Source organism: Megascapheus bottae, chromosome 19, assembly GCF_031878675.1.
Source record: "Megascapheus bottae isolate mThoBot1 chromosome 19, mThoBot2.hap1, whole genome shotgun sequence".
NCBI lineage: Eukaryota > Metazoa > Chordata > Mammalia > Rodentia > Geomyidae > Megascapheus > Megascapheus bottae.
Genome location: NC_143527.1, coordinates 1,851,445 through 1,876,050, shown reverse-complemented (window position 1 = coordinate 1,876,050; position 24,606 = coordinate 1,851,445). Strand labels below are relative to the sequence as shown.

The 24,606-nt window shown below is 51.2% G+C and overlaps 1 protein-coding gene across 2 annotated transcripts in view; it reads right to left on the bottom strand.

The window, feature by feature from the left end:
* Znf516 (zinc finger protein 516) overlaps positions 1 to 23,965 on the bottom strand; it is a 70,284-nt gene extending 46,319 nt beyond the window's left edge. For both annotated transcript variants that reach the window (XM_090352953.1, XM_090352954.1), the window contains exon 1: positions 23,586 to 23,965. The gene's annotated coding sequence lies outside the window, so the exon portion shown is untranslated. The remainder of the gene's footprint in view (positions 1 to 23,585) is intronic.
* Between the last annotated feature and the right edge of the window lie 641 nt (positions 23,966 to 24,606).

Below are 24,606 nucleotides of genomic sequence, written 5' to 3'. Positions count from 1 at the left end.
GAGAGGCCAGGGAAGCCTGGCGATTCATTACATAAGCATGCACAGGCCTTGCTGCTGAAACTCGAGTCTGCAACCATGCAGAATCTGTTTCCGAGCTCTGGAAGCTATACTCATGCATGAGAGCAGCGCCCATGCATGGGAGTTTATACCCATGCACTGGAGTCTGTGTCCAGAGACATGCTGGCTACATCAGTGACATGCCCAGACCTCAGCCAAGAAAGCTGGTAGTGTGGGACTCAGCCACCCCACCAATGAGGACCTGGAAACAAACCCAGAGGACCCCAAGTGTCTGTCTCCACCTTGAGCACCAGCAAGAGCTGTGTCACAGGATTCCATAACAGACATGCCGTGACGAACAAGGGTGCTGGAACAAGGGAGAGGCCACCTTCACCTGCCACACCACCCAGGATGGAGTGACAGTCTGAGAACCACCCAGCAGACAGGTCCCGTGCACAACGGGATGCCCTGCGTAGGGAATACACTGCCCTACCCAGCAGGGCCGCCTGGCACCTTCCCACTGAGACCACACGCAGGTGCCACGGAGACGTAGTGCAGGGAGGACCTGACTCCCTGCATCAGGGAGAGGTCTGTGGCTGGAGGTGTCTCAGCTCTGCACTCCACTTCAAGTGACTCACACCTGCACCTGCACCTGCACCTGCACACACTCACTGAGCTGCAGATTCCTTATGATGACAGTCAGTTTGCTAAGTCAGCCTCTTCCCTGCGCCAGTGCCATGTGGGTGGGTGAACTGCACAGATCCTCCTGCTCGCTCTGTCTGCAACGAGTACAAGACGCAGGAAGAGAGCACAGGAAGGCCTTGGGAGGCAGGCCTGTAATTACCTGGATGAAACTGACAGGGAGAGGGAGAAAGTAAGTAGCCTGTGGGCAGGACAGAAGACCAAAGGCACAGAGTGTAGGCCGCACACCCGCACGCACGCGCGCACACACACACACAGGCTGTCCACACAGGGCAGGGCAGTCCTCCACATAGGACGGCCTGTCATACTCCCGCAAACATACCGTCTTCCACTGATGCCGTCCCTGAAGTACTGTGCACCATCAGCCAAGCTCCTTGACCCCAGGCCAGCGCACCCCCTGCACCCTCTTCATGGGGCCGGGAGCCACGGCAGCGCAGGAGGCTGCACTGGGAATTGCACAGCCCACAGGTATTTTTCTTGGGCAGCACTGGCTCCCGTGACCACTCTAGCCAAGGTGACAGGCCAGGACCATGGCCCCCAGAAGGCACATACCAGGGACAAGCTGCACTCGCGGCCGCCAGGAGAAGGTGTGGTCTGTGCTGAGGGAAAGCCGGGGCAGACCTCTGTGTCTTTCAGACACCACGGGCTGGCCCCACACGCCACACACACAACCTGCCCATGCTCACCGCTAGGACTCACGGGCCTACGCCGAGGCCCACGCTGACTGGCACAAGAGAATTCCATCTAGACACATCACGGAGGCTGTGGAGGGACCCCTCCGTGGGGTGCGGCCCACTGTGTCAGAGGCCAAGCTCCGACCACTGCACCGACGCCAGTAACTGACTGCACACAGCACTGGTGGACGACGGGCTCCTGTGCTTAAGAGGCAGGCGGCCTCGCGTTCCTCTGGAGTCCCACCATGTTCACAGACGCCATGTCACTCACAGTCCAGGGCCCAGCTCCACCAATGCTCCATCCCATCTCCCACCTCCTTCCCCGGCCTCCACCCCAACTTCCACTCCCACCTCCTTCCCCGGCCTCCATCCCACCTCGCACGCCCACAGCGTCCATCCCAACTCCCACCTCCTGGGCCATTTTTAACAGCTGGAATGACCTCCCATCTCCCCCCGGGGCTCTAGAAGAGGGAACTGGCACATCAATGATTAGGATGGATTGGGCTGTGAGCTGGTACATAGGCTAGGGCACATCCCTCTAAGACCCCAGACCCACACACCTGACGTGGGAAGGAAATTTGGAGACAGGGCCTTTGTCACCTACAATGTCCACAATGGTCAAAAGCTTACTTGCAGGGTAATAACCATGTTGCTGTCTCCAAGTCCCAAAGCAAGGACAAAGCGTACCTCGAGTGCCCAGGCCACAGCCAAGGTCATTCCCTATCTCGAGTCTCGATTTGCTACTAACCTGAGAACTTAGAGCCGGCCCTGCGTCCCCCTCGGTCCCCCTCGGGATGTGCCTGCTTCACTGGGCCCTCCGGGGACCCCTCTAAGCTCTGCACCGGCGTCACCACGCAGCACCACGACACACCACCTGTGTGGAGACTGGTGTGGGGCTCACTGGTGAGGAGCCTGCCCAGGACACACAAAGCCCTGGACTCCACCCCAGCCCACAAAATGAAAACAATCAAGAAGTGAAGCGCACAGCGTATACATGGCGAGTCACCTCCAAGCCACCCTGGGAGGAAATCACCTTCCTCTCCCAGCGCTGGGAGAGGACAACGCCATGCATGGGGCGCCAGCCAAGAGCTGGGCTGCTGGTGGCTTCCTCAGACTGAGAGAGGTGCTGTGGAGCCGGCGAAGGAGGAGAGAGCGATGTGGGTAGACCCAGGCAGGACTGGCTTGAAGAAACTTGGAGAGTGCAGTGCTCACCAAGAGCCCTGTGGGGCAGTGGTGATCCCCAGACAGGGCGGTCCTCTGTGACTGTGTGCGCCCCTTGGGGGCGGCCCCGGCCCCCGGGGAGAGCAATCAACTCAACCTCCTGACCGCCTGCGCTCACGGATCAGGAAAGACCTCACCCCACAGACGTCCGTGGGCAGTCCAGGGAGCGGCCACCCCGTTGCCCTCAGGAGAGACCAGAACAGGAGGGGGGACAGTGCGAGGGGTGGGGACCTCCTTCCCCAGGGAGTCCTGAGACCCTCATCTCTGGACCACGCCACTCCCCCTCCCCCTCGCCCCACAGGCTCCAAGAGATGCCACACGTGGCCACCTGAGGTCAGGGACTCCAGCTGGCAGGCCAGCTTCTCTCAAGTCACTCAACAGGCACCATGAGGAAGTCGGGACACCTCTCCTGCCAGGGACCAGGGAGCTTCAGGCCGTGGTAGGACAAGAACAGAGCCAGCACACAGATCTAGCACAGGCCCCGAGGGGGGCTTCCTGGGGCGCTCAGCGTGTGGAAACAAGGCGGGGAGAAGGGTTCCACCCGTGATGCCGCACGGCTGTACCTCTGGGGTCTGGGGGACACAGCGGCCAAGGGGCAAGCAGGTGGCCAAAGTCACTCAGGCCAGGCCACTGCGTGCATCAACTGAAGAAAGGAAGCTACAACAGAATCTGACCAGGAAGAGGACTCCAAACTGGAAGTGACCCAATCCTCACCTGTGCATGGCAAACCAGAGACTCGGGGACCTGTGCCTCATCTTTCCCAAGGAGAAAAGACCAGGAACCACCAGGACAGGTCAGGGGCCTGGGAGAAAACCCAGACCCGGGGCCTTCTGCAAGCAGACCCATCAGCGCTGCCTTCCGCCCCACGCATCGCGCACTGCACAGAATCTCTGAGCAGAACTGATTTACAGGCTCATGACTTGAACAAAAGCAACATCCTCACCCAAACCACAGTCACACCCCTCACTTCCCACAACCGCCGGCCTTTACCGGAAGCTACAGGTAGCTGTTCTGCCAAGGAGACACGGGGCCACAGAGCAGCAGTTCAGGGGGGCCAGCTCAGGACCCGGTACATGCTGTTCATTTCCAGAGAAGGACCAAGCAGGCCAACCCAAGACAACACTCCGCGTCACAGCCCCAAACAGTGCTGCAATCTGCAGAGGCAGCCTGGCTTCTAGGCAGAAGTTTGGCAATTTCCTGCCCTTGCCAATGTGTTCAAACCGTAAGAACATTCAATTTCTGCTTTTACTTTCACCAAAGAGAGCGTTTCCAGGTGTGAAATGATGGTATGCACCCACAAAGGGATGGAAGACCACAGGGAACGCCTCTCTTTCTGTCCCCTCTGTCCAACCACAGTAACCTCCCTCAACAGGGCCAAGCAGCGCGCGGCACAGCAAGGACCACACGGTGAATTCTTCACAGCAGTCACTGGCCGCCATGCCCAGGGGTCACTGTGCCCGGCCAGGGCAGACCACAGGAACCGGGGCTCAGAAAGAACAAGAAAGGGGGGATTCGTGCTTGCTGCATTCCCCCAAGATACCCAAACTAAGACAGGCAGTGTCCTTCAGCATCTGTGACCCGAGGAAGGAAACAACTGTGCCCCTCCTGTGGGCACCTTGACGCCCCTCTCCACCCCTTCACACCCCCTTCCTTGCCCAGCCCTCAAAGAAGAGGCGCTTCTGTGACAAGGACTAAGACCTGGGTTGACATGTGTCCTGCGGCCCCAACCCCCAGAGTTCTAGCACCTTCTTTCCCTGAAGAGCTTTGTTTGGTGAAGGCCTGCCACCCACAGGTTCAGCTCTGTGCTGGAAGAATGTAAATAACCCAGGCAGTGGCTCTGGACCTGCTCTCTCTCATCCCAGCCAGAAAGGCTGGCCTTTCCCAGCCAAATAAAATATTAGTAAACTGGCACCTCTAGATTGCAACCAAACTTAGTATTATTAGGGATTTGCTGTCCTTTTTGTTAATACATAACTAAAAGAGGCACACTGGCTATATGTGTCTATTTAGAGGGATCTTTTAATACAAGTTTCAGTGGAGGTCTCTGAATGTGTGCATTGTACAGAGAGGGCAGACGAAGGAAAGTACTCATGATTGGGGTTACATGTTTTTCCTTCAACACTGAAATAACCAAAAGCCTGGTAAGAGTTTCCACTGCCATGCTGAGGATGAAGTGCTTTCTTTCAATGGAAGAAGAAATGTAAATTACCAGGTTAGGGCATGGGAAGAGACGAGTCACTCCTTTAAATGAAAGAAGCGATGGTTAACTTCTGACCAAAAAAACTCCACTGTTTCTGCAAAGATAGTTTAAGGTTGGGATTAAAGGGAAACTTCACTTTCTATTTTTATCTCCTTCCATCAAGACAGCCCTGCAGGACGAGGTGTTAAATCACTGCTCAGGCACACGTCCACTGCATGTCCTTGACCAAGTATGTGCTCACTGTAGAAACCAACACGGGCTCTTAAAATGGCCTCAAAAGTGACCAAAAAGGCAAAGGGGGGGGGTACATCTGTTCACAGCACAGAGGGCATGCGTGGAAGTGTCATGGCAGATGTACCTTACTTCAGAATGAAATACAACGCTTAAGTGCTTTAAATCACTCCAAAGGTTGTAATACTGCATCCTCCTAAGACACTGTAACACAAAGCAGAAGTGAAAACAAATATTTGCAAGGCACCACTATGCCAATACTGTATTGTTAAAAGTGGATGAAATGCATTGATCTTCACATGGGTTAATTTTATTCAAATATGGGTTCGACTTACAGGCCCTCTCCAGAATGAGCTGTTTAAGGAAGCAAAACAGAAGTGGGTGCTGTAGACGGAGCTGCCTCTGCTTCCAGGTTTGGGATGTCACTCGCAGACATTCAGCTTGCAGGGCTGGGTTTATGGCTGCGAGCATTAGAAGCCAGCGAACTTGGAGAAGTTTCCCTTTGTTGTTAGTCTTGTTTTTATTCCAACTTTTCACTAAGTGCTAGAACAGAGCCCTCAAATTCTGACCCTCAGACATTTAGGAGATGACCCCCTCACCCTCTTTCACCCCCCACATCTGAAGGCAGCTTTGTGGATGAAGGTGGCTGGCTCTGACAGCAGGATGCGCTGGCACCCAAACCCTGGGAAAGCTCGCTGGCTCGAACGGGTCCTCTGCCTGATCCAAGGAGCGCTTCCAGAAATCAGCTATGGAATGTTCCACTTCCTCTGCACTAGAAATTCCATTCAGACCCTATTCTCTGCTCCCTGGTTTATCCTGGGAATTTTAATCCATTCAATTTTTGTTACAAACATTCTACAACCACTCCCAGCCAAAACTACTAAAATTCTGACTTAATTCACATTAAGGACTTCATATCTGTGGTTTTCTGTAAGTCCTTTCATACTGCAAGACTTACTCTCCACTTAACAGTAATTCCATAAAGTTAAATAAAACTGATGTTTAAAATTCTTCTATAGTCCCTGCTCCTTCTGAAGCAGTTTTGGTTGACTGAAAGTTTTTGTGCTAGCTGATTAATTAAGAAACTGTTGCCAGAGGCTTTCGAGGACCACATGCAAGGTGAGATCTATACTACATTTCAGGAGAAACAAGAAACACAGGTAAAAGCTCTAATGCCAAGCAAAACCTTAGAGAATAACCGCCAGGGTTCAAGGGACCCAGTACCCTCGCTGACATTCACAGGACAGGGGGCTGGTGCAGACACGAGTTCCAAGGACGCACTTCCCCCGACTAGGGGCGCATCCTGGGATTCCTCAGGAACCCCAATAGCCTTTCCCTCCCCATCTGTAGATTAACTAGTAAAAAGCACATCTGAAGGTTTTTCCAGTCCGACAAACCCCTGGTCCTGGCGGAGTCTGAGCACCACAGAAGGCTAAAACTCTCCATGGAAGGGTGGTCAGGCCTCTGGGCTGCAGTGGCCCCTGAACAGGGCCTCAAAGGTGAGATCCTAGAACTCAAACCCCTGAGAGACCCCGGAAGTTTATCCCTTTTCCCGCGCTCCCCCAGCCGGCATCCGCCAGGCAACAGTGGCCTGCAGCCCCTGCTGCAGACGTCGGCCCTGAGTATCCATCTCCTCCAGGCCAGTCCCTCTGGCATGACCACACCATGCAGCACACTCCTAACACCACCCAAAGCAAAGTCACATCACCGCTCTCCCGAGCCGCCATCTGCCCACAGCTCCATCCTCTTCCTGGACCACGCTCCTCCATACAACTCCAGCCTCACGGTGCCAGCCTGTGGTGTGGCCAGCCTGGGTGCAGACCACCGAGCAGTCCCCGCACGTCCCATCTGCTCAGTCCCAGTCCTGGGGACAACCAGCCCTGCCTATAGGTTCCCCGAGCCCTCCGTCTCCAACACCAGTGTGGGGACAGCATACTGGTGAACACACACACGTACATGCATGCACTGTACGTGTGTATTGCAGCGCAGTTTGTTCAGTGTGCAGACTTGCATGAATGTGTGTGTGTGTCCCTACATTGAGTAGACACACACACAAGCACACTTGCACATGTGTAAGGATGTGTTTGCACTTGCAAACACCACACTCGTGCATACCTGCAGGCTTGAACACAGACACATATGCCTACTTATATAGTTATGTGAGCCCTAGTATATGTGCATTATTACACACTGGCATTTGCAAGCATGGCGCAAATCTATGCACACTTGACATATGCACGCACGCAAACACAAGCACATATACATAAGCCCACACACACGTGCACACACACCTCTAGGCTCCAGCAACACCACTTTCCCTTTCCTGGGCTGCAGCCTATGTTCTGTTGCCTGGATTCTTCCTCAGGTACCCTTTCCCACTTCTCTGCAAGAGTCAGAGTCACTAGACGCTCTTTTAAACCCAATTGCAGAGGGGAACTGGCAAAAAAAAAAAAAAAAAGTTTTTGCTAAAAATGTTCAAACTGATGGCCGGGAGTTTGGCTTAGTGGTAGAGTTTGCATAGCATGCATGAAGACCCAGGTTCGATTCCTCAGTACCACATACACAGAAAGGAAGAAAAAAAAAAAAAAGAAGCCTGAAGTGGTAGAGCGCTAGCCTTGAGAAAAGTCTAAAAACAGTGCTCAAGCCCAGGACTAGCAAAAAAAAAAAAAAAAAAAAAAAAAAAATCAAGCTGAAAACAAAAAGGGAAGTCTGGTACTGACCATTAACTACAGGGAGAAGGAGAAGGAAGTCTAGCCAGGTACCACCAGTGGCTCACATCTATGATCCTAGCTACTTAGTAGGGGTGAGATCTGAGGACTGGGGATCAAAGCTAGCCTGGGCAGGAGAGTACCTGAGATTCATCGATCATTAACCAGCTCAAAGCTAGAAGTGGAGGGGTGGGTGCAGTGGTAGAGTGACAGCCTTGAGGGAAAAAGACAAAAGGGCAAGACCCTGAGTCTAAGCCCCAACACTGGTGCGCGTGCGCACACGCACACACACACGCACACACACACACACACACACATGCACACTACACAGGAAATCAGCAGCCAGGAAAGGTACAACAAACAGTGTGGATGACAGGATGACAGGATGGCTGGAACAGGAGCACCACAAAAATTAAAGCAGAAGAAAGGGAACCAGACATAAACCAACATATAAAAGAGCAGGGAAGAACTTTAAAAAATAAAATAAAATTCTTTAATTAGGAAGGAAGACTAAATAACTACTCCAGAAATAAATGCAAATGGGATAACCTCACGAGGAAGCATTCCATGGCAGGAGTAAAACCTAAATGAGACTATTTGTCCCTTCAAAAGATACCCCTTCTCCTCCAAAGGCAAGGCCCTCAGTCAAGCAGACCTGCAGATAAAAGCAGGCCAAAGAAAAGCATCCGAAGATTGAAAAGGCCATGAGAAGTTTGACTCTGGGCCGGGAGCGGTCCAGGGGCAGCACGTTTGCAGAATGCACAAGGAGGGGTGGCAATGCAGGGAGCTCAGTGTTTAATTCTTGGCTTAAAAGACACTAATTGCACAAAGATCATCTTTCAATTATAAGGGGTAGAGATATCACTGTCCTAAACTTTCAAGCCACGTAACACAACAGCAAACATAACACAAACAACATGGAGTAAATCACCTGGGACAGATAACACAAACCACATGGGAAAAAATACTTAAAAGACCCCCAAAATGACAACTAACACGTAAAAAAAACAAGGGACACGCAGAGCTGGGTAAATGGATGGATACTAACACATAGAGGATTTGAAAACTAAAGTAAGTTCCAAACGCCAGGCTGCGTGACTTCTTGCTGGAAGCCACACCAGAGAGGCCTGCACACAGCGCCACCCCACCAGCTCCCCACACTTCAGCCACCGCCAGCACCTCCACAGCACAACACAGCTCCATGCAGTCCGGAATCACTTCCTCACTTCCTGGGCAGCTCTCACAGCCAGGAGGAGCCCAAGTAAGCCATGCCTGTGCCACACGCGAGGGCAGGAGAGGGTCAAAGGGACTGCCTGGCAACAGCACAACAGCACCCCAACACCCAGACAACGGCTGTACCCAAAAAGCAGCAAAAAACAAAAACACTTCCGTGTGTGCTTTAAAAAGTAACAAACTTCCAGTGATTGTAAATAGAGATTCCCTCCTTGAAGACTTGTTTGTTAAACTTCTCATTTAAAATATGATGTAAAAATCAACGTTAATAAATTCTCTAATAATAAATAAATAGAGTAAAAAAAAAAAGTAACAAACTTGGGCCTAGTGGTAAGAGTACTTGCAGAGCATGCATGAAGACCCAGGCTCGATTCCTCAGTACCACATATATAGGGGGAACAAAGCCGGAAATGGCATTGTGGTTCAAGTGGTAGAGCCTTGAGAAAGCCCAAGGACAGTGCTCAGGCCCTGAGTTCAAGCCCCAGGACTGGCAAAAACAACAACAACAAAAGTAGCAAACTTGCAGGGCACTAGCAGCTCACACCTGTAATCCTAGCTACTCAAGAGGCTGAGATCTGAGGTTTGCGGTTCAAAGCCAGCCCAGGCACAAAAGAGTGTGAGACTCTATCTCCAATTAACCACCAGAAAACCAGAAGTTGGGCTGTGGCTCAAGGGGAAGGGTGGTAGCCTTGAGCTGAAGAACTCAGGACGACACCCAGGCCCAGGGGTAGAGGCTCAAGGGTAGGGAGGTAGCCTTGAGGTGAAGAGCTCAGGGACAACGCCCAGGCCCAGAGTTCAAGTCCCATGACCGACAACAAAAAGAAGTATGTATTGGTAAGAGGAGCACAGAAATGGAGCGACAGTGATGTTCACTAGACACCATGTTGAAAATGAATGAAACGACTCGTGGGTGGGGATGGGAGGGAAGAGAACATTGTCCAAAAATAAATATACTCTTTACCTGACATATGTTACTGTAACCCCACCTTACATCTCCTTCACACTAATAAAAAATAAATTTTAAGAAAGAGACAGTGACTCACACACTGTAATCCCCACTATGTGGGGAATGAAAATGGGAAAGATGGGCAGGGGAGCTGGAGAGCCTTCGTCTCTACAAACCATCGGGCCTGGCAGCAAAGGCCTCTAAACCCAGACACAGGAAGGCAGAAATCAGCTGGGTCCTGATCCAGGCAAGCCTGGGCAAAACATGAGAACCCATCTCAAGGTGCCAGTCAGACGTGACAGTACACATGTCACCCCAGCTCTGTGGAGAGGAACACTTTTACCTGAGGCCCATCCTGAGCAAAACCACTAAACACGATTTAAACGTTAGGTCTAGGAGTAACTAGGATTACAGGCATGAGCTACCATGACCAGCTTAAAACTATAAAAGTTTTAGCATACAATTTAGGTGTAAACTTCCTTGGTCTTGATTAGGCAATGACTTCTTGGTATTCAAAAATCATGAGCAAGAAATTAAAGATAGATAAATTCTACTTCTCTAAATTAAAACCTTTTTTCTTCAAAGGACACTATTAAGAAAAAGAGTTGGGAGGGGGTGGAGGGAGGGAAATGGGGACAAAAACCTGAGAAAGGGTAACAATGTTTGTGAAGTAATACACCTTCTACCTGGTGAATATAATGTAACCCTTCTATTACTTACAATAAAATACATTTTTAAAAAAGAAAGAGAAAAGAAGAGTTGGGGAAAAAAAAGTTAGGTCTAGGGGCCGGGAGTTTGGCCTAGGGGTAGAGTGCTTGCCTAGCATGCACGAAGACCCGGGTTCAATTCCTTGGTACCACATGCATAGAAAAAAGCTGGAAGTGGTGCTGAGGCTCAAGTGGTAGAGCTCTAACCTTGAGAAAGTCCAAGGACAGTGCTCAGGCCCTGAGCTAAAGCCCAAGACTGGCAAAAAAAAAAAAAAGTTAGGTCTAAAGAAAAAAAAAACAAACAGCTGGGGTGGTAGAGGAAGCATCTCCCTAGAAACCACCCACACGTGAGTTCAAACCAGTATTGCCAAAAAAGAAGTACTAATATACGTATTAAACTAACGTATTTAAATGCCTGAATGACTAACACATAGAAGACAGAAAGCACAGAGTAGCTTGCATAAAACAAAATTACATCCACATTGCAAAATGCCAAACACATTTTTCCTCTAAATGCAATTTCCCCTTTAGAGTGTGGATACTGGGTGGCTAAGGGGGGCGGGCGGGACCACCTCAGTCTATGACCTTTGTGCTTTGTAAAATCTGAACAGTGAAGGTTAATCTGGCTAAATTACCAAAATAAAATGTGCTTGGAAACCAAGTGAGTTATCGGCCAGAAGTCCCACCAAGTCCTTTTTCAGTTACAAATGCAATATCTTCCTGTCATTTGTGAACCTTACATAATTTTGCCGCTTTTATGAGTATTTTTTCTTTTATTTCTGCATAAATCTTCCAGAAAAGCACTTCTAGCTTCATCCCCTTAGGCACGAAAAATAGTACGACCCTAGATACTGATGCTGAAGCATTGTCCTGGCTCAATAATTAAAACATGTGGCTTCATATTAATTCCCTAGGGCAACAGTATTTGGATCAACTGGCTGCCAGCAAAGGAAATTCTACCAAAGAAACAAAAGCCACATCGCAGACTCAGAGTTCAGGGCCAGAGCTCATTCTTAGCTACTCTAATTCCGCTCCCTTAAAAATAGGACACAGGCCATTTTCTAAGCCCCAACCTCAGACGTCTTGAAGTGTACTAAAACAAAGTGCCTTTCAAACGAATATGAAAGAAATTCTGCCCGGAGTAACTGACCATGAGCCACAGTTCTGTGCTCAGTACCCCGCCCCCTCCCAAACTGTCCTCGTTTGTCTAAGAGAGATGTTTTCATCAGAACACTTCAATTTATTGTGATACAGAAGTCTCCTCTGGCCAGCAGGATCCTAAGGCAAGTGAGTAACCATAAATTTCACATGACTGGTAGAAGCGGCTGAGCTCCTGAGCTTCCTGACAGGGACAGCCACCAGGGAGAGCTGCCCTAAATCATTCTCCAGACCAGGGCCCTCTCATGCAATCCAACTTTCAGAGCTTTAGAAACCTTGCACAACAATAATCAGTCCATTTACTGACAAACCCTCACCTACACCACACAGCCAACGTGCCCGTCTTCCCTTTAACACAGTCTTTTGCCTACATTTGCATAGACCCAAAGCACTGGACCAAAAACAAAAAGAGCACCTGTAAGCCTAGCTCACTGCCGCAGGTCTGAGCTTTGCCACTTCTGAATGAGAGTCCACTTCCTGTCAGAAAGTCTGATAAGTTTTCTGAATACTGATATGGAAAGGCCACTAGATAATCAACAAGAGTCCTGTGTGGTTTCAACGTAATTTTACCTTGATTAAAACAGGCACTTCCGTCACTAATAACAGCTAGATATGGAACTGGACTCAGTCAAAATAATAAATCTGCTGATCAGAGTGTCTGGGTTTACCTAGAGGGAGTGATGGGTGACCAAGTGTCTGGTTCAGCCAGCAAGCGCAGCCCACTGTAAGGAAGCGATTTACATGTTCACGTGGAAAGGGCCAGGGGGAGCCCAGCAGCAATCTCAAGACCTGAAGGAAGAAGGCCAGATCAGCTCAGCTCTCTCCCAGCCATGGCAGGCAGGCTCAGAACACTTAGGAAGTGATTCACTGGCGATTCCACACTGGAGCCCCTTCCATCTGCCTTGAGTTTCCCTTCCATCTGTCTCCCAGGCTGCCCTGCACTCACCCCCAGACAATGGCCCTGGGGAAGTGTCCCTCTTGTGGTCACACCCTTACCCTAGCAGCACAGAGATGATGACAAACACCACTGAAACAGAACTTCATCTCCCTGCTCTTCGTCCTCAACTCCCTCAGGAAGCCATCTCTTCAAGGACTTCACAGGGTTGTTTCTGCTTCATCCCTCCTTCTGAGAAAGGGCTTTTTGGAGTACCCACTTGCCAGGACAAAAGTGAGCAATTACTATTCTACCACGCTTCCTGTGCTATGCTGCATCTAGTCCTCAGTAAACCCGCCAAGCTCTTTATTCAGAGCGGTTCTAGAGAAGAGACAAAAGGGCCTGATTTCCACCATGCATGTCCTTATCAAAACACCCAATCCCCAGCATCGTCTAACTGGCAGATACAGAACTCAAAGTGACTGACATTGAAGCAGCCATCGTGCTTCAAATCACCAGGGCCTAGGAGAAACGACAGGTCATGGCAGATGGAAGCGAGAACTCCACACCCCAACCTTTCCACGTGATTGAAAACAAGTAGCAGCAGACACAAAGAACTGGCAGTGTGTAAGTCTCCCACAGCCTTAGTTCCAGCTGTGGCCCTGAGCCTCCCAAAAAGGGCTCCCTGGGATCCTGAGGTGACTATGGCCCAGCCTGGTCCTGGTGGGCTACAGATCTCTCCTCTCCTTCTCCCTCTCCCTCCCCAGCCCAGCCCGCAAAGGCTCAGTGTGAATTTAGGAATACTCCCTATCAATTACACATTTAAGAACTATGTAGGAGAGCTGGGGATATGGCGTAATGGTAGAATGCTTGACCAGCAGGCATGAAGCCTTGGGTTCTATTCCTCAGTACCACAGAAACAGAAAAGGCAGAAAATGGTACTCAGGTGCTAGTGCTAGCCAGCAAAGAAGAAGCTCAAGGACAGACCTTGAGTTCAAGCCCTAGGACTGGCAAAAAACAAAAACAAAACACAACTAACCATTTAGGATGTGTTAGCGTTAGTTTTCCCGGCTCCCTTCAGCTCTGTTAGCGCCGTGCAGTGAGTAGTAGCAGAAAGTGCAAAGCCAGGGATGGAGCTTGTGTTCTAGCTCACCTGCACAAAAGTGGTTCTGCCCGGTCCACCACCAGCCATGTCCACCTGTGGCTCACGAGAGTCTATAAACTAAGAATGTTTCTGACTTTCTCCACGAGTGGAGGAAAACGAGCCACAGAATATTCCGCATCCACCAACGGGGTCCAGCGACGTATTGCCTCTGCTGTCAGGATACAGGACAACCTCCACCCTCAACAGGGCAAGGCGGCCTTCGCATCTGCTCCTCCGCAGCTTGACACAGACTCCTGGTGAAGAGGGGCCCAGCCCTCCCCAGGGACACCACACCCCCACACGGTCAGGTCCAGGCAAAACCTGGGCAGACCAGCCGGCCACAGCCCATAGCCCCTGCTCACATTTGGAGAAGATGGCTGCCCCGCAGGGACAAGGACCCCTGTGGGCCAACTTCAACAGAGGCCCTTCCCTGCCTCTGTGGGCCTCCCTGCAGGAAGCAGCCAGCGCGCACCTCCACAGCACATGCTGTCACGGCCAAGGGGACTCCACATCCATTCAACAACACAAGGGGATCACGAGGCCAGGGGAGGGTCCGCAAACGACCCTGACCCGGAGAAACAAGGCTGCGTGAGGAAGGCTGAATAATACAAGGGAAGCACCACAAAAGCGTTTGCTAACAAGAAAGGCGCATCCCTTTTCCCTCTGGACACTTATTTGGGGGAGTAGTTACTCACTGGGGCATTTCCCATCTTGATAAATCTATAATGAAATCAGTAATAAAAATTCCACTCACATCATAGGACATGGTAATGCTCAATGGCTTGAATCAAAATGTCTTCAAGACTCTAAATTGTAGCTCTCGGTGGTACTTTTGGATTGGGCATTTGTTACAACCTCAGATGTCTGCATTACCAGGCAGCCACAGAGCTAGCCGCTCCCGGCTCCTGCCTGGACAGCAAACTACCCGACACTCTCCTCTCCAATCAACCACCAAAAAGCTGGGAGGGGAGACGTAGCCCAAGAAGTAGAGTGCCAGCCTTGTGCACAACTGCTCTGGGACAGCCTCCAGGCTGAGTTCAAGTCCCAAGACTGCTACCGGAAGGAAGGAAGAAAGGGATTGAGGGAAGGAGGGAGGGAAGGGAGGAAGGGAGGAAGGGAGGACGGGAGGGAGGGAGGGAGGGAGGGAGGGAGGGAGGGAAAGGAGGGAGGGAGGGAGGGAAGGAGTGGCCCTAGGAAGCTAATGCAGTCCTTGCTTGAGAATGGTACTGATGGCATTGTCTCTATAATGATCTGCATCCTGTCCAGAAATGCCCACTAGCAAAAGGAGTGGAAATCTTCCTCCTGGAAGATTATGTACAGAAGACAACTAGTAGAGTTGCCTTTTCGATGGCTGTCAACACCACAGTCACCGGGAAGCCTAGATTCTGAATTTATGTTCACAGGTACTCAATTTACATCCATACATCTGGAACAGGAGCACAATTGTCTGTCCTGAGGGCCCTACAAGACTACTGGATTGTATGCTTTTCATAAGCTTCTTGCCAGCTACCTGCAGGTGTCTGAGGCAGTCTGCCTGTACTGATAACTTTAGGGGACCCAGGACGCAAACAGACCTGGGCAGAAAAACAGGTTCTAGATGATACACTCAGTCTTATCCTCCCACCTGGGGATACGGTCTCCTACGCCTCACGGTGCTCCATTCTGCGTGTATTTCACTCTACATCTAATGTGCAACCTTAACTACTGTTAATGGAAAAACAGTGGAAAAACAGAAGTGTAAACAAGCAACCTCTCACCACCCACCCGAAAACAAGGCGACTTCACCTACCAGAAAACCAAAGGAGCTGGAACCTTGTCACCCAGGCACATAAAGAACAACAACTATAACTGTAATACTGACACACCGGTACAGTAGGGGTTTGCCAATGGTTTATTTCCACTAAAAAAATACACTTTAAGAAACCTTTAGAAAAGCAGCAACATTACCTGTGTTTACCATGTAAATAACAAAAAAGCACTGGGCGCTGCCCTCTTCTGCAAAGGGAACACCTGAATTTGGGTCTCCATCTAGTGGTGGTTTTCCCCCTGGGAGAGACTCTAGAGCGAGCCAGCTGTTTGCTCACGGTGAGAATGTGTAAGAGATGAGTTTGCCAAGGTTTCCGTACATGACGACCTGTACATGGCCACCGCTGCAGCAGAGGCTCCGGTGTCCAGACGACACAAGGGCCCACACACACACAGCACCCGGCCGAGTGTCCACGAGTGCCAGTCCATGTCTACATCACCATGACGAAAAAAAGGGAACACACCATCTCCTGGGCCTGGCTCAGCCCCTCCCCTCCCCCTCCGCGCCCGCCCCCACCCTGGCCACCCTGTCTACCTGCACCAAGTTGAGCTTAGCCACAAGTGGACCACCACCGCTAGTCAGCAATCTATCCCTAGCATACACAGACAGACGGACAAACGGGCGAGGGGGGGGGAAGGGGCAAGCAAACAAACAGGAAAAGGGAAGAGGAGGAGAGGAGAAAGAAAGAAAACCAGGGGGAGAGGAAGAGAAGAGAAAAAGCAATGATGTTGGTATTGATGGCTGCCACTGAGTTTCCGAGAAAAATCTGTCCCCTGGCCTCTACAAGGCTGGGAATCTGTGCCCTCAGTCTAGTTTGGGGGCCAGGACTTTCCGCCTCTTGCAAGGCTATTCTCTGCCAGGTTTGGGGGCCACAGATGGATCCCCACACATTATGTCACACAGTCACATAGACACATAGACACACACACACACATACACACACACACCTCCTCCTCCTCCCTGGAGAAGGATCTAGGCACCACAGATGATCAGACAGGGCTCTCTACAAATGGTTTGAAACAACACATCAAATTTCCAGTGCTAACTCAGCCTTTCGATGTTCAGAGCAACCCTGATCTCAAGGTGGATGGACTCTGCTGTCTTACAAAGAAAACTAGAACTGCAGGTGGAGGAAGGGGTGATGCTGTCCAAAAAGAAATACATTCCTTACCTTATTTAGCAAACAGCAGCCCCTCTGTAAATCACCTTTACAGCAACAGTTTTAAAAAAAAATCTTAAAAGAAAGAAAACTGAACTGGCAAGGAGTGTTGGACTCCATCCTTCACAAGGTCAAGGCAGGAGGGTCTTGAGTTCAGGGTCAAGCTTGGCTATACAGCAGGATCCCATCAGAGTGAGGATGGATCTCTGCCCCTGGACAGAGCCGCCCCCCACCACCACCCTGTCTGTGGCCTTGGCTAAACTGGCAAATCTTTCCATGCCTCAGTACCTGAAGAACTTCGGGATTCACCCAGTAATCATGTGTAAGTCTCTGGCAACTATGACAAATGTCTAAGACATATGTCCAATACAGCTCAACTTCTAAAACAAACCCTACCTTTACATTTTAAACATTTTTCAGAGGAATGTAAATAATCCTGACAGCCCATGTTTTCCTCAGGGTCATGATATCAAATAGATTAACACTCTTAACCAGTGGAAAAACCTGGCTCCAGGACAAGGGCATGCTCTTGACACAGCACAGCCTTACCATGCTCCACAGAAGCTGACGGCTGGACCTCGGCAGACCACTCAGCTCCTCTATGCGAGCCCTGCAGAAATAACCACATGCGCCCATGTAAGCACCAAATGGAGCCTCTGAGGCTCAAAAGAACTTATGTATCTTCAAATAAGTGCTATTCCCCAAAGCCATAACTCAACTGCTGGTTACACTACATGTTCTCAGCTGCCCCAGTGGATGCAACAGTACTGAAAACATGGGTGACAAAGTTGCGGATTATAAATGCAGTGGCAGATCCTTAACAGTGTGGACACAGAACTAGATGGATGGCTGTGGCTGTCATCCTAGCTACTCAGGAGGCTCGGATCTGAGGATCACAGTTCGAAGCCAGCCTGGGCAGAGAAGCCCATGAGACTCTTACTTCCAATTAACCAGAAAAAAGCTCAAAGTGGAGCTAGGACTCAAGTAGAAGAGTGCCAGCCCTGACTGGAAAAAAAGAACCAAGGGAGAACGTAAGGCCATGAGTCCAAACCCCAGTACCAGTACAAGGAAAGAAAGAAAAAAATAAAGTGTGTGTAGTATGAAAATTAACCCTACTTTCTCCAGTTCACACGCCAAGCAAGCCATAATCTTCCATCAGCCTAGAAAATAACTGATAAGCCAATATTCCTTTAAACCATTAGCAGATTCTACTTTTCTGTCACTGGGGTAATTTACAAAGGCTAATTTTAATCCTGCCACTAATCCCATGACTCTGCATTCATGTCCCCAAGTTTACACTCTGACAGCACACGTGTGTTCACCGACAGTCCACTTCTTTATTAAAGGTCACATTTCTTAAAGCGAATTTTAGAACAAGACTATCTTTCTTGCCTCTTTTTTTAAAGATAAAAATAAAAGGCCATGGGGTGCGGGGGGGGGGGGGGAGTAAAAAATAAGATTGAGCTTGTCTGTTCTCATCACAATAATGTTCATTTAAATTGTGCCTGGTATTCCTCAAAGGGACAGATGTCATTATGCTAATGGTCATGCTAAAGACATGGCAACTGCTAGGACTATGCCCCTGAATCTGGGGGGGGGGGATATGATTATCAAGGATGATGCTTAGTCTCACACCAGGGTGTCACCAGCCTGCGTGGCACCTCCCCAAGGCATGTGCAGGCCTTAAGAGACACAGGCTCACCTCCTGGTACACACAGACTGGACATGCATCTGTCCATTTATTTCCCCCCAAAAAGAGAGAAATAGTAGGATGGAACTGAGAGAGACATCCAGAGGCCCATGGCCAGGCCATAAAGGGGGTGGGGCTTCCCGTGATGCTTTGCACTAACAATCTCTTGAGAGGAGACCCAGGAATCCATCCTTGTGAATTAAACGCCATCTACCCAACACCCAAGCCAACATGTGTCAACACAAAAACATCACAGTCACACCTGTAGGTAATTCCATGACAGCATAAAGTTTTACTAAAACTACGATAGACTTTAATAAGCCAGGGTAGGCTCATGCCTATAATCCTAGCCATTCAGGAGACTGAGATCTAAGAACTGCAGTTTGAACCCATCCCAGAGAGGAAAATCTGAGATTCTTATCTCCAACTGACCACCAAGCTGGGAGTGAAGCTGTGGCCCAAGTGGTAAAGCACCAGCTTTGAGTCAAAAATAGAAAAAGAAACAAAGAAACAACAACAACAAAAACCACAAACTATCATTCGGGTCCTAAGTTTAATCCTCAGTATCAGCATGGGAGGAAGGAGGGAGGGAGGGAGGGAGGGAAGAAAAAACATGACATAAAACTAAGAAACAGTTATTCACACTCCAAAGGGAAGAAGAAAAAAACGTTAATTTTTGTTTAACTCTATTTTTGTTTTTAAAACATCACCGCAATAATCAGAAACTAAGCAGTAACCTTGTTCTGACCACCTCCAACTTTAACCTGCTTTCAAGATGCAGAAGTCTTAAGCACTTTTGACTGTTTTACTGAATTAACACCGTTACTCAACACATAATGGCAAACTATTTCCACCCAAACGAGTTCAGGAAAAGAAACCCATGAAACCCACTGGCCACCCCTTAGTACCCGGAATAAAGAGGCTGCTGAGGCGAGCCTCCCGGCCCCTCTGGCTGGAACACATCACTGGCTGGCCGAAACGTCAAAGAACGTTCTCGAATGCTAACATAAATCAATGCCCAGCACAGCCCCTCGTCAGCTCATGCAATATAGGTTAAATAGTACCATATGGCAAAGACCGACACATGTTGCCTTTTGCCGAAACAAAGGATAAAAATTCCTAAACAAATGTCCCTTGTTATTTCCATGTGGGGAGAGGAGGGGTCAAAGAGGCTTCCCCAGGCTAATTATACTAAAAAGCTTTACTTGTCCACCATTAACAAAAACTTCGCTCCAAAAAGGAACCTCAAGTTGGTTTTTGTGGGGGGGGGTTGTTTGTTTTTTTAATATTCACACAGCCAACACTCGATGTGAATCTACAAGTGCCAGGCTGGACCCCAGGGTAAACAGCAGGGCAGCTGGGCTGCCTGCTGGAGCCCACAGTGCAGATTCCCGGAGGAGGGGGGAGGAGAGAGGAGGAGACAGAGGAGGAGAGAGGAGGACAGAGGAAGAGAGAGGAGAGAGAGGAGGACAGAGGAGGAGAGAGGAGAGGGGAAGAGAGGAGAGGACAGAGGAGGACAGAGGAAGAGAGAGGAGGAGAGAGAAGGAGAAAGGAGAAAGGAGACAGGAGGAGAGAAGGGAGGAGAGGGGAGGAGAAAGGAGGAGAGAGGGGAGGAGGGGGAGGACAGAGGAGGACAGAGGAGAAAGGAGGAGAGAGGGGAGGAGGGGGAGGACAGAGGAGGACAGTGGAGGACAGAGGAGGAGGGACGAGTCTACCTGGGCAGGGAGACCTGAGAACCCCGGGCCTGAAATGGCAGGCTCAAACCCCTTTCCACAGCCCCCTGCGGCAGAGTCCGAACTGTGGAAGTACATTTCCAGACTGTAACAACATGACTAAAGTCCTAACTCAAAAACAAACCGAAGGAAGACAGAAGAGCCACCAGAATACACCAAACTCGAAACATACAGGTAGCTGTATCTCATCCTGATGCAGCTGGCTTTCCTCCTGTTTCTCCAGGGTGGGGAGGGAGCCTTGCTCACTGCTTTCTATTTCTTTACAAGTTTGCTTTCTGAAAAGAGTTGGAAGTTCCCGAGACCCTGCTTTGTTATCTTCAACACCATGTGATCAAATGCCAGCTCTTTTTCAGAATGCTGTTTGCAAGGCAGGCCGGGGGCCAGCAACTCACACGCTTCCTTACCCTCAGGAAGGGAAGCACTGCTCTCTGCACAGGCTGGTCTCCGCAGAGGGGCCACAGCTGTCCCGGCTGTCCTGTCACGTGTGGCCAGATGCAGAGGATAAAGAAGGCACCATGGACACTTGCAACTGCCAATAATGACCAGCCGCTGAGAACCAACTTCCTATGCTCCCACAGCAGGCAGGAGCCACTCCCTGAAAGCATGTCTCCTTCAAAAAATTAATTTTACAGTAAAGATACTCTAAAAAACAACTGGATAGGCTATTTCTAATTCCCAGCAAACCTTCCTTTATTCCTCTTCCCGTAAGGTAAACTCTCCTAACAGATTCACACTGAATGTGGGTGACAACTTTCCGAAATTCCTCAAATTCTGGGGTGATTCTCCCCCCCTCTCTCCTTCCCTCCCTTTCCTCCTCCTCTTCCTCCTCCCTGCTCCCCTCTGCCTCTTTTTCTCCCTCCTTCCCTCTTCCCTCCTTCCTCTCCCCCCCCCCTTATAAGGGAGCCTCCCCATTGGCTCACCACCTCTGGAGAGTGATGGGGAGGGTGGCTGTCAGCCCAGGGCAGAGGTCATCCTCTATAAAGCAGTGTCCTACCTCCCCCGCCCCCAAACTCACTGGTTCCTTGGCCCAGAGAGAAGGAAGGCCTGGGCTTGAATGTGAAAAGCTGACTGCCCTGCAGGCCACAGCCACTACACTTTCAGCCAGTTAGGTAGAAAGGCTGGGGCCAGAGCCCAAGTGAGCTCACACAGCCACAATGAGCCCAAACAACACTCCCGCCACTCCGCCACTCCGGGCCTGGCCCTGGGTGTCCACACAGCTTCCCAGCACCTCTACAGGGAAACAGCCAGATTCCAACACTACCGGCTTTAGATCCCACAACAGGACAGCACCCAGAAGCTGGGGGGAGGGGGGCGCAAATCCAAAGCAACCAAGCTAGAGGGACCACTTCCCAGCCTCTGAGCTAAACTCAGTCAAGAAATGAGTGCTTCCTGCCTCCACCATAACTATTCTGGGCCCGGAGGTCAAAGGTACCAAGTCATAAGCAATCCAGGGAAATCCTTTGTGTGGGTGGCAGTGAGACAGTGAGGAACACCAGTGGAGAAACGCTGTGAGGGGGCGAGAGGGGAAGAGCTTCACCAGCTTCTGGGAGGGCACTGCCCAAACACAGACCCCTGCTGGACACAGTAAGATGGGGTCAGTCAGCTCAGCATTTCAGGGCCCCAGATCCCTTCGAGGCAGCCATGGCCCGGCCACGAGCTAAATGATTGTGTCAGAAGAGCACTGAAATGTATAAACATTTACAGCGTGTGAGATGTCACTTCCAAGCCCCACTGTTTAGAAACCAGACATCGGATCAAATACAAGTAAGATCCCTTAGCTTTCTTCCATCCATCTATAATGGTGGTGCCCAAGAGGGCTCGCATTTCCAGATAAACGTGGCCAGCCAGAAACCAACGAGAGGGCATTTCCTCTAGGCTGTCCTGGGCCACAAACCTGGTATACCAGGAGAAAACACCTTTTCTAAGTTGAGAGTGGAATGAAAAAACAAAACGGCGAAATGTCTCCCTGGCTAGCCCAGCAACATCGTCAAAGGAAAGTGCACAGGCTGGGGTGAGCTCTCTCCTCTCGGCTGCACGTAATCAGCTTACATTTCAGTCTCCTATTTCTATGGCATTAAGGTATAATACAGCTGAAACTCTACACACAAGCTCCAGGCAGACCTGTAGCCCCTCCCACAACATTCTTGTTCAAAGATTCTTTTCGACAAATGTATGAAGATCAACCCCGACCCCGTAAGATGAATAAATAAAAACCCACAACAACTGCATAAACTGAGAATGGTTCTTCTAGAACCATCCTCCAGTGATCAGGGCTTAAACTGCTAGGTCACATTACCATTCTCCCCCATTTGGGACAAGTGGAAGCCATCTGTTAGAGGACTCCACGTCCAAGTAGTCTCTAAAGAATCCCATTTCTTTTTCACATAATTGTTGCTAAACTTAATCACATCAAATGCTTCACTTATAAAACTCAAATAGCTCCTGGTAGGAGCCACTAAGGCAAAAGGAGTTAAAAGTTTCATTTATGGAAGTGGAGAGGAAAGTGCTTTTGACAATGTGACCTGTTTTTGGTGACCTCTCTCATTCCTTTCACTTAACTTTGGTCTCTGGGACATCTTATAAAGCTGAAAATGTGGAACTACAGAGTCCCAGCCAAATTTTCATTTGTTACCTCTAAAGGCTAAGCACGAATAACAATGTAACGATGTTATTTGGCCATGTTATTGAATGTAAATTATTCTCAGGACATCAGCAATTTGAGTTAAAAGTTTGTGGTCCAAGGATATTTCTGTATCTGAAGCCTTTGGGAAGGCTACTTCGATTTAAAAAAAAAAAAAAAAACAACTTCCAAATAAACAAAAATCCCCTTCTCTCACCACTGTAGCAGTATTGAAACCTTAATGGCTACTAAGTATGCTTTTGGTGTCTCGTTTCCCTTTAGAAAGGCGTGCCTTTTCCTACCCTTAGCTCACCACAGCTTCGCTGGGAGTGATTTTTTGTATTTTTGGGGAAGGATTATGTGCTCTCAACGTCTCAGTATGCGCAAATCAGCAAGTCCTGCTAATAAACTACAAAAACACTGGGCACGCTCTGTCCCTTCCCACATTCAATTTTAACTCAATCACCAAAACACCTTGGAGTTTCCCCGGGGCTCACCCATCCGCGATGGCCGCGGGTCCTCCGTGCGCGCCGACCCCACACCGACACCCGACACCGGGCAGGCTCCCACTTCACGGGGGGGGGGGCACTTCACATGTGTGCACAATGGTGGTGTGTGGTAAATTTAATTCTAGGCTGTCTGCGTCAATAAAAATAACCCAGCAGAAGATCTGACGGCACAATGGAAGAATGCAAGAGAAAATGAAAGGGAACGAACGACCCGGGGAGCCCGGTCGGGTGTCACGCGTGCCGGCCGGCGCAGGCTCCGCGGGCTCACCTACCCTCGGCGGCGGCTGCTCGGCGGTCTTCAGTCCTCCTCCATCGAGTCCGACCCCACGGCCCTGCGCGGGGCGCCTACGCGGGGCGCGGCCAAAGTTCCTCGAGCGACGCGCGGGCCAGGCCGCCCCGCCGGGCGGGCCGGGGGGACCCCGCTCCGTCCTTTGTTACGCAGCGGACACCCCTCGAAGGCCCGGGCCCCGCGCGGGCACATCTGGCCTGCCGGGGGAGTCCGGCGTCCGCCCGGCCGCCTCCAGCCGGGGCGCGGGCCGGGGCGCTCAGCCCGCACCCGAGCCCCTCCCCACGACCCGCGGGGGGCGCGGGGCCCGGCTCCGGTGAGAAGCCCTCCGGGGGCCGGCGGGGGCCACGCCTGTCCGCCGCCCCTCCCCGGACGCAGGCGAGTTTAAAGGAGAGGCCGAGTCCCGGCCCGCGCCCCGGCCGCCCCGCCCGCGCCGACCCCCGCCTTTGTTACGGGGCGAAGTTGGACTGCGGGCCCCGTCCCTTTCACTTCTTGGGTTACAGTGCGGGCGTGTGACGTGCGCTCCGCCTGACGGGGCGGGGGCCCGGCCTCCCCGCCCCGCCCCTTCCCGCCCCGCCCCCCGGAGCCCAGCAACAAGCTGCCCCCGCCCCGGGGCGGGCAGGTAGGGGCCCCGCCCCCGGGACGCCGCGGCGGGCGTGATTGAATCCGGGGACGAGCCCACCCCCGGCACCCGCTGGCCGAGGGCGGGGGGCGGAAGTGGGCCGCGACCCGACACCGCTGCGTCCCGAGCCGGCCGCCTCGGGGCGGAGGTGGGAACGCGAAGGTGGCGCGGGGCGGCCGTGGACCCTCGAGGTGACCTCCGCGAGGCCCGGCCACGCACGCCCAGGGCGCCGGGGGGCGCGGTTCTGCCGGGGCCTCCCGGCTGGGGTCTTCCACCACCCCCCCCCCGCGGCGCCCTCGCGGTCCGCGGGCTCTGCGCCCCAGCCTGGCGGCGCGAGCCACGCGCATCCCCCGTGGCCAGGGTCGTCCTAGGAACATCGGCACCG